Genomic DNA, 14789 nt, shown 5'->3' with positions numbered 1-14789 from the left:
AATTAGTTTGCATTTACTAGAACTTTAAATAAATTAAATCATACAGCATGCACACTTATTTGTTGGTCTTCTTTCATTTTGCTTAATTATTGTGAGGTCTATCCAAATTGCTACAGGTGTCAATAGATCATTCCTTTTTTAGGGCTGAGTAATATTCCATTATATGGATACAGCACTATGTATTTGTCTATTTGTCTATTAACAGGCACTTGGGTTGTTTTCAAGGCTTGGAGTTTGCCTCACTTAGCTCCAAGAATGTCTATCTCTTTAGCAATGAAGTTTCTTGTTTTTATGGAATCGTCACTAATGATAGAGCTATCACAGTTGTGAAGCTAGAGGGAGGGGTAGTTCAGAAAGGAGAACAGCCCCAGGTTATAACACCACAAACTTGCACTGTTCTTACCTGAGATTTACTAGCTTTCCTTGAATAAATGCTTCTCAATTTGTTGTATGCCTACAGCCCTGAAATGGTTGATTTTAACATCCTTTTTCAGTTTTATGATTGCTTTTGAAAAGAGATTTGTCATGCTAGTCACGCTGTCATTCCAGAAATCCCCTGGTTTTTATTTTGGTATAATTTTTCTGACAAGCTACATAAAGAGCAACTTTTTAGAAAAGTTCCATCTAATAAGGAAAATAAAATTTGTGCTCACTTAACTAAAATACAAGACAAAGACAAAGGCACTGAATAAATAAGCAACCACTGAGTTCTATAGGTATTCAGAGGAAGAAAATACCATTTCTTCAGGAAAGGATTAAAAAAATCATCCAGGGAGGGATGGGGTAACATTTGAATGACAAAGTATGGCAGTTGCATGGATAATTGTGTTGACATGGAATTCCTTTTATATTTTTTTCTGTTTTTAAATTTTAAAAGTAGTACACGAATGTATTTTCATTGTAAAAATATTTAAATAATACAGTTAGTAATGTTAAAGCCTCATTATTCTCCTCTCCATCCTGTTCTCTCTCCCCCAGGCCCACCTCATTCCTTTTTTCACAACTATTTCAAGGCCCTTTGTATTCAGTGACATACATATGTGTTAATGGATTTCTGAAAATTTGAATAGAGTGAGTTCATCCACAGTTAGAACAAGGGGAAAAATAGAATATTTCTACTGATAGGTCTACAGATGAATATTTGTAAAGAGCAAAGACTTAACTGAGGACACCTGTCAAATGTCACCAGCAGTAGCAAATAATTTACTATCTGAGCAAGCTTAAGCAAGCTACAGCAGCTAACAACTTCAGCTTATTTGCAGGTCAAGACAAGCTGGCCTACACTATCCATGATCCCAAAAGTTTAATGCAATAAGAGCTAATTTTTCACTCACTTGAGGTCCAAAGTGCTTCAGCTTTTCTGAAATAGAGGATTTCTTCTTTTCCAGCTGCATGCACTGAGGAGAAAGAAAAATAAAAAATTGTTCAAGACATTCCATGGTTGGGTCAAGAAGTGATGTACATCAGTTTTACCTACTTTCCATTGGACAGACTTCAGTAGCAAGTAGTTCAAAGGAGGTTAGCAAATTAGTCTGCTTCTGTTCCCAAGAAATGCTTAAAATAAGTTAGTAAATTCATATCATTTTCCCTGCCACAAGTTTTCTCATCTGTGAGGTGTGTGATCAACTAGATGATGATTATAGCCTTCCCGATTCTACCTTTTTATGAATATTACATTCAATGAAAAAATTGGACCTCATTTTGGCATCGAAGTGGATTGAGTTTATTTTTAACTTCAGTAAATTGTGTTAAGTTTTTCATCTACTTGTTATTACGTTATGTGTCTTATCAAGATAAGAGACTATCTGAATTTTGTTCTTTCTAAATTTCTTCCAAATTTCAAGAAATGCTGATAAAATGTAGAAGAAAAGTTAAAATCTGGACAATGTAATATAGTTGAAAGAGTCAAGATTTCTGAATTGAATTCCACCTCTGCTTTTGGCGATGGATGATGTTGAGCCAAGCGCTTACATCTTCTAGCCTCTCTGAATCTCCATTATTTTCATTTACTAAATGGAAGTCATAATCAAGGCCAACTCACTGGGATGTTTTAAGGATCAAATGAGAGTACATGAGAAGCTGCTTTAAAACTATAAAGACACCTACAGTTTAAAAAATAAAAAAGGAGAGAGAATCAAAAATGCAAGCAAGCAGGAGAGAGCAGAGGGCCAGAATCATAGTATTCATGGGAACTGGGCACACAGAATATAAGCATGGTTGGGTTTTAAGACCTCTGTAGCAATCCAGGATGGAAAACACGGAGAGCTGGAAGTCTAGGAAGGAGAAGGGGAAGCTGGAGAGTAAAGTCTGGTGGATAAAGAAAGAATAAGAAGAGAAAAGAACAGGGCATTGCGGGTGACTTTAGAGAGCAATTTTTTTTAAGCATTAAAACAAATTTATTTCTCACACATGCTATGCAGAGGATATGTTTCTAGACCCCTAGTGAATGTCTGGAGCTATAGACAGTACCAAATCATACACACACACACACACACACACACACACACACTCACACACACACACTCACACACACACACATGCATACACATGCATACACACACATATATAATTTTATTATTGTTTTATTAGTTTCAAGTATACAGTACATTGGTTAGACATTTATATAGTTTATGAAACGATCCACCTAATTATCTTCCCTCTGTCTCTAAATATAGCCATTATATTAATGCTAACTGCATTCCCTATGCCATGCTCTCCATCTCCATGACCTTCTATCAACAACTACTTTGTACTTCTTTAACCCTTCACCACTTTCTCCCAGCCCCACACCCTACCTCCCCTGGCCATCACCTGATTGTCCTTTAGAGAGCAATTTTTAAAAATAATTAATGTACTTTGGACCACATTTAGAATTACAGAAATGTTGCAAAGAGAGCACATAGAGTTTTCTATACACTCAGTCTTCCCCATTGTTAACATCTCACACAACCATAGTATTTTTGCCAAAAGTACAGCATGCAGCACAGCATCCTGAACATGGCATCTCACAGAAATAAGACTATACGGATTCATACACACCACTGGCACTGGTAAGAATTGACACTGGTACATTATTGCTAACTAAACACCAGACTTTATTTGAAACCTTATCCTTTTGGTAGTTTTCAATTCAGTTCTCTGAGCTGAGCTGAGCTTGAGCTCATCCCTCTCTTCATGGTCCCCTACTTCCTTAGTTAATTTCTGGCTTACTGACTTAGTTTCCAAAAATACCTTGTGAAATAGAGTCATCACAGGAAGCCTTCCCAGTCCTCAGGACAACATATATCTGTGTCCTGAAGAACAGACATTCTGAAAATAACTCTTTAATCTTACTCTTCCTAGAGAGTTCCTTTGGAGGTGTTAGGGTGAGGTAATTCAGCCAGCCAGGTCAGTATGAAAAGTGCTGTTATTTTATTTTTCTTTAACTTAGTCACAAAGCACCAGGCAAATAGCAATTACTTTTAATAATATAAGGCATATTGCAGAAGGCCCTAAAGCGAGGAGGCATTTTGAATTTTCCACATTCCACATAATTAGTAGAGGCATCTTAAGACAAAGCAGTATGGCAGCTCTCTCCCAGACCACCCCATGATAACCTGAAGACCATTCTGAAGTTTGACCTGTTTGTAATGATCATCAAATGGAGATCAATAGGAAGAGCTTAGATAAGGGGTGTGTTAGGTAGTCACAATGACTCCTGGCATTTAGTAGGTCTGGAGTGAAAGATGGAAAGCATTAGCAATGCTCAGGACAAACTTACACAATGAAGATTTGTCTTGCTTAGCCATCAAGCAAACACTAATGAATACTGCCAGGGAAAGCTATATCTTTGAGATATTCATAAAGCAGGTGCTAAGAATTCATTAACAGCTTTCCTAACCATCATCTCCTAGTTAGGGTCAGCTCCTCAGGGGAGTAGCAATTGTTAGAAATGTAATACCATGAAGGAAGAAGGTAGGCAAATTCCTGGGAATTGTAAATCACAATAACATAAGAAAGAATAAACATAAATACATATACCCATTCCATGAATGGTTTTCTTTATTCTGTGTGTGTCAGTGCTATAGCAAAGATAATTATACTCTGGTTCTTGCCAAGTTTCTTAATGCAGTAACAGTTGCAAGTCATCTTCTTAAATTAATAGAATTCTGAAAGCAAATATCCCTAAATATTATGAAACTGCTTCTCATTATTTTACGTATTTTCTTTTTTTATCTGTGTATCTCCAACAGGCCCTAAAGCTTCCGCAGGGATAGGACTGCAGGACTTCAACACATATACTTTTAAAAATGTTGGAAAATTCATGAATTAATTTGCCGGCTAAACTATGCAATCAGGTCCTGATTTATTCTCCTAGAGTATAGCCAATAAGTTGCTTTTTTTCTTCCTTTTTTGAAAGGAGCAAAAATAATTGCCACGATTCCAAGATGAGCTTTGCCAAAATACAGAGCTTGCTTAAGGTAAAAATTTTAGTCTCACTGGCTTACGTTCATGATATGTGAAAATTGAGCAAAAATGGTTATTAAAAGTGTCATTTAAAAATCTATTCATTTCCTTTCCCATTATAGGCTTTGCAAATGCAACCCTGCTTGCAACTGCCAGAAATCTAGCTATTTGTTTTCCAGCCAGTACACCATTCAGAGAGTTACACTAGCCTTGTTTCTTATAACAAACACAAAACTGGTTATCTCAGTTCCTTTGCCACTCAAACCTTATCTAACTTCGTTTTGGCTCTGATATATGTTACTTTGAAGAGGAGGGAGAGAGCTGGTATCCTCTCTATCCCCATGAACACGTTAACTATGCTACAGGGGGTAGAGACAATTTAGAAGCATACAGAATTTCAGCAATCAGAGAAATTCATGCAGTGAGATAGAAATTAGGCTCTGCTAAAATCTTTACATATTCTCAGCATGATTTTATATGAAGTTAATATGTTGATAAGTATTCCAAATACAGAGTAATCTAAGTTTTAATTCAGGATATTAAGTGCCACTGAAACAAAACTATCTTTTGCTTTAGCCTACGGGTACAGAACCAGTTCCGACAACTGACTTTTTACTAAAAGATAGATTTCATACCTACTTCTGACAAAGAAGAAGTACCTACACCAAGACCCATTTCACCAACTGAGAATAACACTTGTCCTCAAAGATAACCTTAAAAGATTCATTTTCTTTAACAGAAAGCAGCAATTTAGTAGTTTTCTATGATACACAAACAGAATGCTGTGTATCCACCGTCAGAGATTATGGCCAAGTCACAAAGAGATAAAGCATTAGTTTTAATTTTAATGTCTTAACTGTGCTTATCACTTTCTTTGTAATATGATGCTATACTGGCAATTGAGAATGTCTTAGAATTGAGGGCTCTCAGTGCTAAAAGGAAACTCAGAGGCCAACTTGACCATTTCCTTTGTTTTATAGATATGGAAGTTGAGATCCAGTGAGGTAAAGTAACTTAATCAAGACCATTGAAAGTGATAGGAGACCTCCATCATACAATTGTCACTTTTAAGAAAGACCTTTCTATATTTTGCTGAAAAAGAAAAAAACTTCAAATAGCAAGTTATAATGCTTATTGCCACTGAGGAGAAGTTCTCTGTTGCTGGGTTTTAGTATAGGTCCTTAAGATAATGTGTAGAGGATGAATTTCAATTACTTACCTTATTCCTACTGTGTGTGTTGCATCTGAGCCAACTTTGCTAGTTGGTCTCATATGAGAAACTGTAAATGTTTTCATACTTGGATCAGACTCCAAGACCTATTCTCTTATTAGAGGCTTCCCTGTTCCAAAGCCTTATCACTAAGTTTCATGATAAAAGAGACCTCTTTCTGGCTATCGTATAAGTCAAAATAAGGCCTTCCTCATCTGATCTTATTAAATATTTTTTCCCATATGCCCCATAGCATAAGGGCATAATAATATATTATTGTGCCCTGCGTATTGTGCCTCATAGTTATTGTAGTTTTTACAAATTGAAGATTTGTGGCAACCCTACTTCGATCAAGTATATTGGCACCATTTTTATAACAGGCTCAGATGATGGTTAGCCTTTTTTTTGCAATAAAATATTTTTAAATTAAGGTATGTATCTAAGATACAATGCAACCACATACTTACTAGACTATGGTATAGTATAAACATAACTTTTATACACAATGGGAAACCAAAATAAAAATTGTATGACTCATTTTATGGTGATTATTTTCTTTATGGTGGTGGTGTAGGACCGAACCCACAATATCTCTGAGGTATGCCTACAGATGGTGAAGTGTGGAATCAGAGAGAAATTGTTTGCTCTGATGTGATAAGGTATCTGATCTAAGAATCTATAATCTACTAGTTAAATTATGGGGTTAAATGTACAAAGTTCAAGAAATTACAGCAAATGTGACTTCTTAGGTGATTAATGCTGCATACAGGTCAAAAGAGATTATGTTTAAGATAGTGACGGGCGGCATAAGAAAGTCTATTTTATAGGAGTGTGTTGATTTTAAGGGTATAGTTATAACTCTTTAAAGAGAAGATAGCTGTTGCCTTGAGATGAGTTCAGAGATAGGAACCCTTTCCACTGGCAGCCCATTGAAATTTCATGACTTCTTTGACCTCAGCCATCAATATTATGGCTTCTAGCCATCCCCTCTGTTTTGGTCTGAATGTACAGGTGGCAATATGACAAATAAAACAGTTGGGGAACAGGTTAAAATGCCAGTGGCAGAATTTGAGCCACTGTAACCTAGGGAGCTGAGTAATCATAACGGTACCACAGCATCTGTGAATTCAGACCCATGGCGCTATTCCAGAAAGTGGGAACTCAAGTTACCTTCCCAGAATGATTGTTTTGTCTTTCTTTTATGGGTTTTCCACTTGTAATAGAGGCTCCCACTTGTAATTGACCCACCTAATTCTGTAATAATGGCTTACAGAATCTGGGTGTCACACTTTCTAGGGTAAATTGACCCAGAAAAGTTGGACAATCACTACTACTTTAGAATTGTATGGCCATTTTCTCAATTTACTCTAAAGCAGTGAACTCATAATCTGAACATTTTTTTATTTTTAACTATCCTTAAATAAATAATATCTCTGTTGTACTCTGAATAACTATGTCCTAGAGATTAAAAACTAGTTGAACATAATTCTAACACTACTAAGTTCCTATAGAAATTTGCCATTGAAATGGCTCACTTTTGGCTATTTTGAAAACATTGCTACTGTTCTATTTTATAAAACTAATTTTACTTATCTTCAGTTTCATTTACTAGTTCATAAAAGGACACTTGACTTAGTACCACAATTTAAGAAGAAAGTAATTATCGATGCAGTCTGAAAAAGCAGGAGTGACTATGTTCCATTTGCTCTGTGTAGTAACCTACCATACCGTCATAGGCCCAGGGGGACGGAAACGCTGCTGGAGAAAGATGATTCCGATGCTGTTCCTTTGGGTTGCTTCACACTGAAATGTTTTGAAATCTGAAAAACTACTGTGCCATTTTTATGAGCTATTTAAAGCATTCCTTCTACACGCTTGAGAATGATGAAGGTTTGAGGGTGCCAGGAGTTAGCTTAAGCTTACTGGGAGTAAATTTTTGTTTTCGGAGTCCTCATGTCTCCTTACCAATACCACACTCTCTTGAGGAATGTTAAAAAATTGTGTGGACTTCAGAAATTTTTCATATTGCCTTTTTATTTTCTTCAACTTCGTGTTTGATTTCATTTTTCTCTCATTTTGGAAAATGATATTTAAATAACATTTTCTGCTTTTGTATTCTCTGGAATTCACAAATGATATTCTCTTTCTCTCTCCCTCTCCTCCTGCACCACCTTGTTGGAACTTGCTATAACAATACACAAAAAAGTAAGACTTCAAGCCAATAAGCTGACAGGCTGGCATTTGTAATCTAAATCAAAAAAAAAAAATTTCCTAGGAAGGAGTAATTCTTCTTAAAGTCCTCTCCATTTGCACTGCCGCTCTGATGGGCCCTCCTAACATCATCCTTTCACCTGTATACTTAAGAATTGTTTTCAAATGGATCTTTCTGTTTACACGTTATCCTTTGCCATCAATCTTCTTTATCTAGCTAATAGCAGATGTTTACCTACTTGCAAGGAATATTTCTCTAAGGAATGTTACGAAACTCCTCACTGGGGTGGGAAAAGAATCTCTACCATCTTTAGGCCTGAATACCCACTACTTTTCTCTTCTTTTGAAATATACCAGTGTACATGCATTTTAATTAAAACCAAACTGCATTCACAGAGGGGTTTTTCAGGTCACCAATTATCTGAATGAGGGTTTTCCTCTCCTTTTTAAATGTTAAATCATCATCTGTCTTTCAATGGGCGTGGAAAATGCAGCTGTAATTATTGTAAATAATATCTTTTTCTAAAGCATGAATTTGGGATGTGGTCAGTTTTCATTTTCTTTTTTCTTCCAGCAGCTCAGAAACTTCAATTGTCTTACTGTGGGTGTTTTCTAACGTATAGTCACAAAAGAGATTGTGAAAATGACAATGTTGTGCTTGATATTTATTCTCTTGCACTGACTTCCCTATCAAAACTGTTAAGTTAGGAAGACAAAGGATGCTTTCCCAACTGCTGGCAACACAAAGCTCTTTTGTATTCTGACTCTTCTCTTTCTTTTACATCAACATCAATAAGTATTTTGTGGGAGAGACTAAAATGTCAGTCTTTCCAAGGAGCAATCAAGTCCAGTTTATTCCTTGCTCTGTAATTAAAGCCTGTTTCTGTGGGAAAAGTAAACCAATACCCCAGCAGCCGAAGATAAAATGCTTTGCTATTTTTAATCTACAGCAACCCTTTCAACAGTACGAACCCTTTGAGACTTGCAACAGTTTTGCATTTTTGAGCCAATAAAAAAAGATTCACGGAAGACAACAGTGGGTAATAATCTTATGGTATTAAAATTAGATGTCTTCTTTTAAATGCTTGTTTTTAAACAAAAACACTGCAAAGGACCTGGACGAAAGTGGAAGATTTGATGAATGTGCTTCATCCAGCCAAAATGTGGATGCAGCCCTTCCTTTCATGCCCCTAGGTGGCCCCTATCCCAATCCCAATACCTGACTTTGTTACAAACTTGTGAATATGAAAAAGAGACTCCAAGGCAGAAAGAAAAAAAAGTTTAAAATTGGTTATCGAACATCATTTCTCCTCAAGTCCCACCATAAGGGGTCCTCTAGAGCCAACTTCCTCACTGACCCCATCCAGCTGCCATGCTCTGCTTCTGGGCCACCCCATCCTCGGAAATACAGACACTGCACTCCAGGTTCCCTCTTCCCTGAATCCCAAGCTCCTTTTCTCATGCTTGGCCACTAGCTTCTTCCTCTAGAAAAGAAAAAAGAAAAATCTTATAAACTGTAACGCCAAAATAGTCTCATCAATTCAGAGAAGTAACTCCTTCAGTTTTTAATACCCATTAGGATTCCTCCATTCACTCCCTCTCTCCTATTATTTGATATTTATATAATCAAAGGATGCACTAAAAGGATTTCCTAAACCAAAGTGCAGCCTCACCCCAAAGCTATGTAGAACAATGTCTATGAAATTTTTAAATACTAATATTTTAAACAGGTAGGTCTTTTTTCCTTAGCTCCTTAGTAGGAAAAGTGCCTTTTTAATATGAGCTGCTCTGTCTTGGTTACAGAAAATAAATACTATGTCAGGGTTTGTGAGGGGTTTCCCAGGGAAAACATCACTGTCATTCCTGAGACTTTAATATGTCAATCTTCTATATACAACGTGAGCCACAAATGTGACCTACATATGACATATTAAATTTTCTCCCAGCCAATGATATAAAAAAGCAAAAAGAAAAAGGTGAAATTAATCCTAATAATGCATTTTATTTAATCTAACATATCCCAACATGGTAATTTTAACATGTGCTCAATATTAAAAACATATTAACGAGTTCTTTTTCTTTTTCTTTGGGTTTTTTTTTTTTTCATATGGAGGCTTTAAAATTCAGTGTATATTGTACATTCGCAGCACCTCACAATTCAGACTGGTTACATTTCAAATGTTCAGTAGCCATACAAGACAAGTGGCTACTATACTGGACAACATAGTACTACCATTGCATTGGCAGGTACGTCTTCCTTTAAATACACTGAGAGATGGAACACACAGAGGACAACAGCCAGACCATAAATGACAAGAAAGAAGCCCAGAAACCAACCCACAACATCCCAGAAACCAACCCACAACATCTGTCAGGGCATGGTCAATGATTTCCAACTTCCCGATCCTTCACTCACCCCATCCTTCTCACTCCCGCCCAACCAGAGAGAGTCAAATATGCTCCGCGATCAATCACATAAGGAGCTGCTTCCATTCAGCGGCCCCCAGTTTCCCACGCCAACAAACTCCAGTCAGAGCCTACCTGAATGAAGCCTTCTCTTTTCTCCATTGTAAGGCTTTCCCACTCTGCTGCCTGCCTTTGAGTCTTTTACAAACATAAGTAGTGGCAGCTTCAGTGAACTAAGAATTAATAGTCTCTGTTTGTTATCATTTGGGTGATCTTAGGTTATTTCTGTAAGACTTGAGCTTCACTTTTGACATAGAAATTCTCCCTTTATTTGAAAACCCAAATTTATAAACTCCTTAAGGAGAGGGTGAAAAGTAGTAGAGGGAGGGTATTCTCGACCCAGGGCAATATAGAGTAAAGCAACTGCATTTTGCTGGAAACATACACATTCAGGATTTTTTTTTAACTTATTACATTCAGATAGCAGCAGACAAACGTTCACCAAGATTAAGGCATAATGTGTAGCATGATGCTGGTCCATTTCTTGTTAAAGATATTTGAGGAAATTTTTTTCTAAATAGTGACTCCTGCTTAGAATTCTGACCCATTGAAATGGTCTTAAAAGGACAAAAAAGTGGTCAAATGAAAACCTTTGAGTTTTAAAGTTGTCATTAAATGGAGAGACTATATTTTATGAAGAAAATAAAATGAAATTCATTTTTATAACTCAGCTAAGGAAATTAAGGAGCTTTATAGAGAAAGGATATCTAAATATTTGAAAGGTAATAAATAAGGCATTTATTATCTGAGAGTACAAGGCTCCCTATTACTATATTTACCAGATTATAGCCATACCTTGACACAGGCATTTTGGGGACTTGAAAGGATCCACAAAGTTAATCGCTTCTACTCCTGTAGCAACTAGTTATCTGGCAAGCTCTCACCAAGTCTGTTTCAAAATTTTATATGAATTGCACCATTTTTACATACAACACCCTATTCCTCAGACTCTATTAAAAAAAATCTTCCTCTTACTACAGTCTCATTTTGAGATATTATGACATGGCGAGAATGTAGCATTCCTACCTTCTAAAAGATTCACAATGCAAATATCATCCAAAGAGGAAAATTATATCATCTCACTACAAAGATGAGCCTTAGTTCATAAATCGCTAATTGAGAAACTTGGCTAAATATTAATATAAATGTCATATCTCTGTCAGACAGGACACAGAGCAATGGTTTTGATTTGGTCATAACTTAATATCGTCCGTGAGCCTTGATGTCTGCTATCTTACCCGTGCAGCAAGGGTCTTATCTAGGATGTGAATTTCATTGGAAAGCTGGCTGTCTTGAAAAAGAGAGAAGAGATGAGAAAGGAAAACTAGATTCAGAGGACCAACAGCATTTTCATTTGTGAACAGTTCGGATTAACTCATAAACAACAGAAACATTTCTAGGTGATAGCACTCTGTCTGCTGTCCACATTTTTTGTCCTTTGAAGGAAACTGGCCCAATCAGAGTGACCTCTTGCCATGGCAGTGTGGGTACTCAAGTGGGTTCTAGGACACGGTTCTTGATACAGTGTAGCTACAAATGCTGTTAGACATTAGGGAGTCACAGAGGAAACTTATTTTGACAATTTCTCCTTTTCTGTTTTAGATCTTTGCTATCTGTTGATATTTATTGAAATCAAAACAGTTACAAAGTGATGAGAGAAAGAGAGATCCCTCCCTATTGCCAAGTACCCATATACTGAAAGAGACAATAACTCTGCCCTGTCCTGCACAGACCTGAAGTCGGGAGCTAGAGGCAACCTTCCCCACACATCTCCCTCACTCCTTATCTTCTCTGACCAGATTTGTCCTTGGAAGGGGTACAGGCCAAGTCCCTTCAAATTCAAATCATGCATAATTTGAAAGTTTCTAGATATTAAGTCTATTAAGGTATTTATTTGTGTCCTAATTATGCAACAATCTACAATCATCTTTTCTAAATCAAAGTTTAGCATTCAATTGGCTGTTCCTATGTGTCACTCCAGTCTTCAGAGATTTGGCTTCAACCTCCCGATGTTAAAGTCCTCTGGCAACATATCTATCTTCCCTACCAGATTATACCTGGCTAAGAAAAAAAAAAACTCATACACACACACACACACACACACACACATATTGCTTCTATGTTGCTAGCATTTTATTCTAAGTCATTTCCATGTATTAACTCTAATTAACCCTCACGGTAAAGCTTTGTAATAAGCACTGAGACGATCCAAACTCACAATTGAGAAAATCAAGACACAGAGTAGTTAAGTAACTTACCCAAGATTTCTCAGCCAGGAAATGGCCAAGCCAGGTTTCCAATCCAGTAGTTTGGTTCCACACTTCAAGATCTTAACCAATCTATAGCCACTACTGCTTTTTGAGAACAGAGCCTATGTTTTCCTTATCTCTTCATTTCCAGGTCCTAGTATAAGGCATGGATTGTCGGAATTTAAATAAATATTTAAATAAGAAGAGATGACACTGAGGCATAGATGCTCAGCTGACATGATCCTTGAAGCTTACCAGGTGCAGAATCCCTGAGCAAGCTATGCCTGCCATAGTCTCTACTGCCCAACCTGGGCTCCTCCTTCTTGCCAGTCTAGTTCTTCCTTGGATTATCAATAAATCCAGCCAGGATGATGACCGTATTTTGATCATATATCTCTGCCTTCCACTCAGTTCTTTACTCTGGCACTAGTTTAACTCCTTGAGTCCCGCTTTCTGATTCTAAATGAAATGTAAAACCTCTATATACTAAACAATGGGGGTGAGGGGACTGAGACCAGCCATCCATCATAAATTATATAGTCAAGGGAACTAATTTAGAAACGTCTTCTTTGTGTCATTTAGTCATAACCTTGAAGAATGTCTCTGACTGATCGTATCGTACTCTTCTCCCTGAACCTAATCCTCACCCAATGGAATAAGTCAGTTCCTTTTGCTTTATAACATTCTTAGTTCACCTATACAGCTAATATTTTTCCTATTCTCTTCAGCATACTTATTTTGAAAACTAATTGAAGCACAAGAAATAGGCACATGACTTCTCTGTGTTTGAGTGCTAACAGTTCCAATATTGGGAAGACATCGATCCCTCTCCTGAAGTGGATATTCAAATTGCCTACCGGTCAAGCACTTGATCCTAATCAGGTGACTTAGAGAATGAAGACAAGGGCATTACTGGTCCTTGGGTTTCGTCGCTGGTTCACTGGCGCTAAAGATACAATGATGAATAAGACAAGCCCTTGGCTTCAAAAAGCTTATAATCCACTTAAGGGGACACATGATTTCTTAACAATTATCCATTGTACTAGATGCCTACACAATATCTTACATGAATAAACATATGCAGGACAGGCTACATACTTAAAATATCCAGTGCAAAATAAGAATGTGAGGCCTTTATGCATAAATTCTTAAAATTTCAATCAAATCAAGTTCCCTTCAGTGCACACTCATGATGCTGGCTCTGCACACATGGAAAACATAATGGGATTGGAGTGTGGAGCATTGAGAAGGCTTCAAAAGGAGGTGATACTAGTGCCGATTCTTGTAGGGTGACTAGGAGTTTGGCACATGAATAAGGAAAGAAGCACATTTGGGGCAAGAAAAGAGGGCAACAAAATGAGAAGGCAGGGTGTGTGAGAGCAGGTTCTCAGTCTATTTAAGGAATGACAAATTGTGAGGCAGGGTATAGAGGGATGGCAGAAGATATTTCTATAGAGGGAAGTGTCAGAGTAAAATGAACTTAGTAAAATAAACCCAGGGAAGAACCAGGCAAGTCGTAATTTAATTGTAGTTTCACTGCTTATTGCCTGTGAGCTCTTGGGTAAGTAACAACATTCCCGAGTTTCAGTTTTTTCATCTGAAAATTGGCGAGTTCTAGTCTTGGCTCAGCCATTAATAAGCTGTGAGAACTTTACTAAGTCACTTTCCCTCTCCGAATCTCAGCTTCTCCATGTATAAAATAAAAAAGCTAGGGCTAGATGAGTGTTTTCAAACTGAATGCTGAGGAGCTGCCTCAGGGGACATTCTGGAGGCAGGTGAGGGTGAGAGGAAGGCCCGGGAGGCCCCAGCCACCACACACTTAAGCTAGAGCAGCTTCATTTGTATCAATGTTATATATATATATCTGTAAATGTGTATTGTTTATGTATATGCATATATATTTACATATTATTACACACATATAATATAACATATACTTGTCATATATGTATTATTTATTCAACAAGTGCTTCAGTTACCACATCTGAAAATTGGATATATTCAATAACACCTAATTTGTAGGTAACTTTGAAGATTAAATGTCTAAAATGTATGTAACGTACCTAAATAAGTAGGAGGTACGGAATAAGCATAGGTAAGTTTCAGCTCTTACTTTTTTATTAACCAGAATCTAAGCTCAAGAAGTCGGAAATATGTGTGTCTTTTTTTCACTGCTATCTTCCTAGCATCTCAAACAGTGCACTTAG

This window comes from Rousettus aegyptiacus, unplaced genomic scaffold (genome assembly GCF_014176215.1).
Source record: "Rousettus aegyptiacus isolate mRouAeg1 unplaced genomic scaffold, mRouAeg1.p scaffold_m13_p_3, whole genome shotgun sequence".
Classification (NCBI taxonomy): Eukaryota; Metazoa; Chordata; class Mammalia; order Chiroptera; family Pteropodidae; genus Rousettus; species Rousettus aegyptiacus.
Note: the sequence above shows the minus strand (reverse complement) of the source record.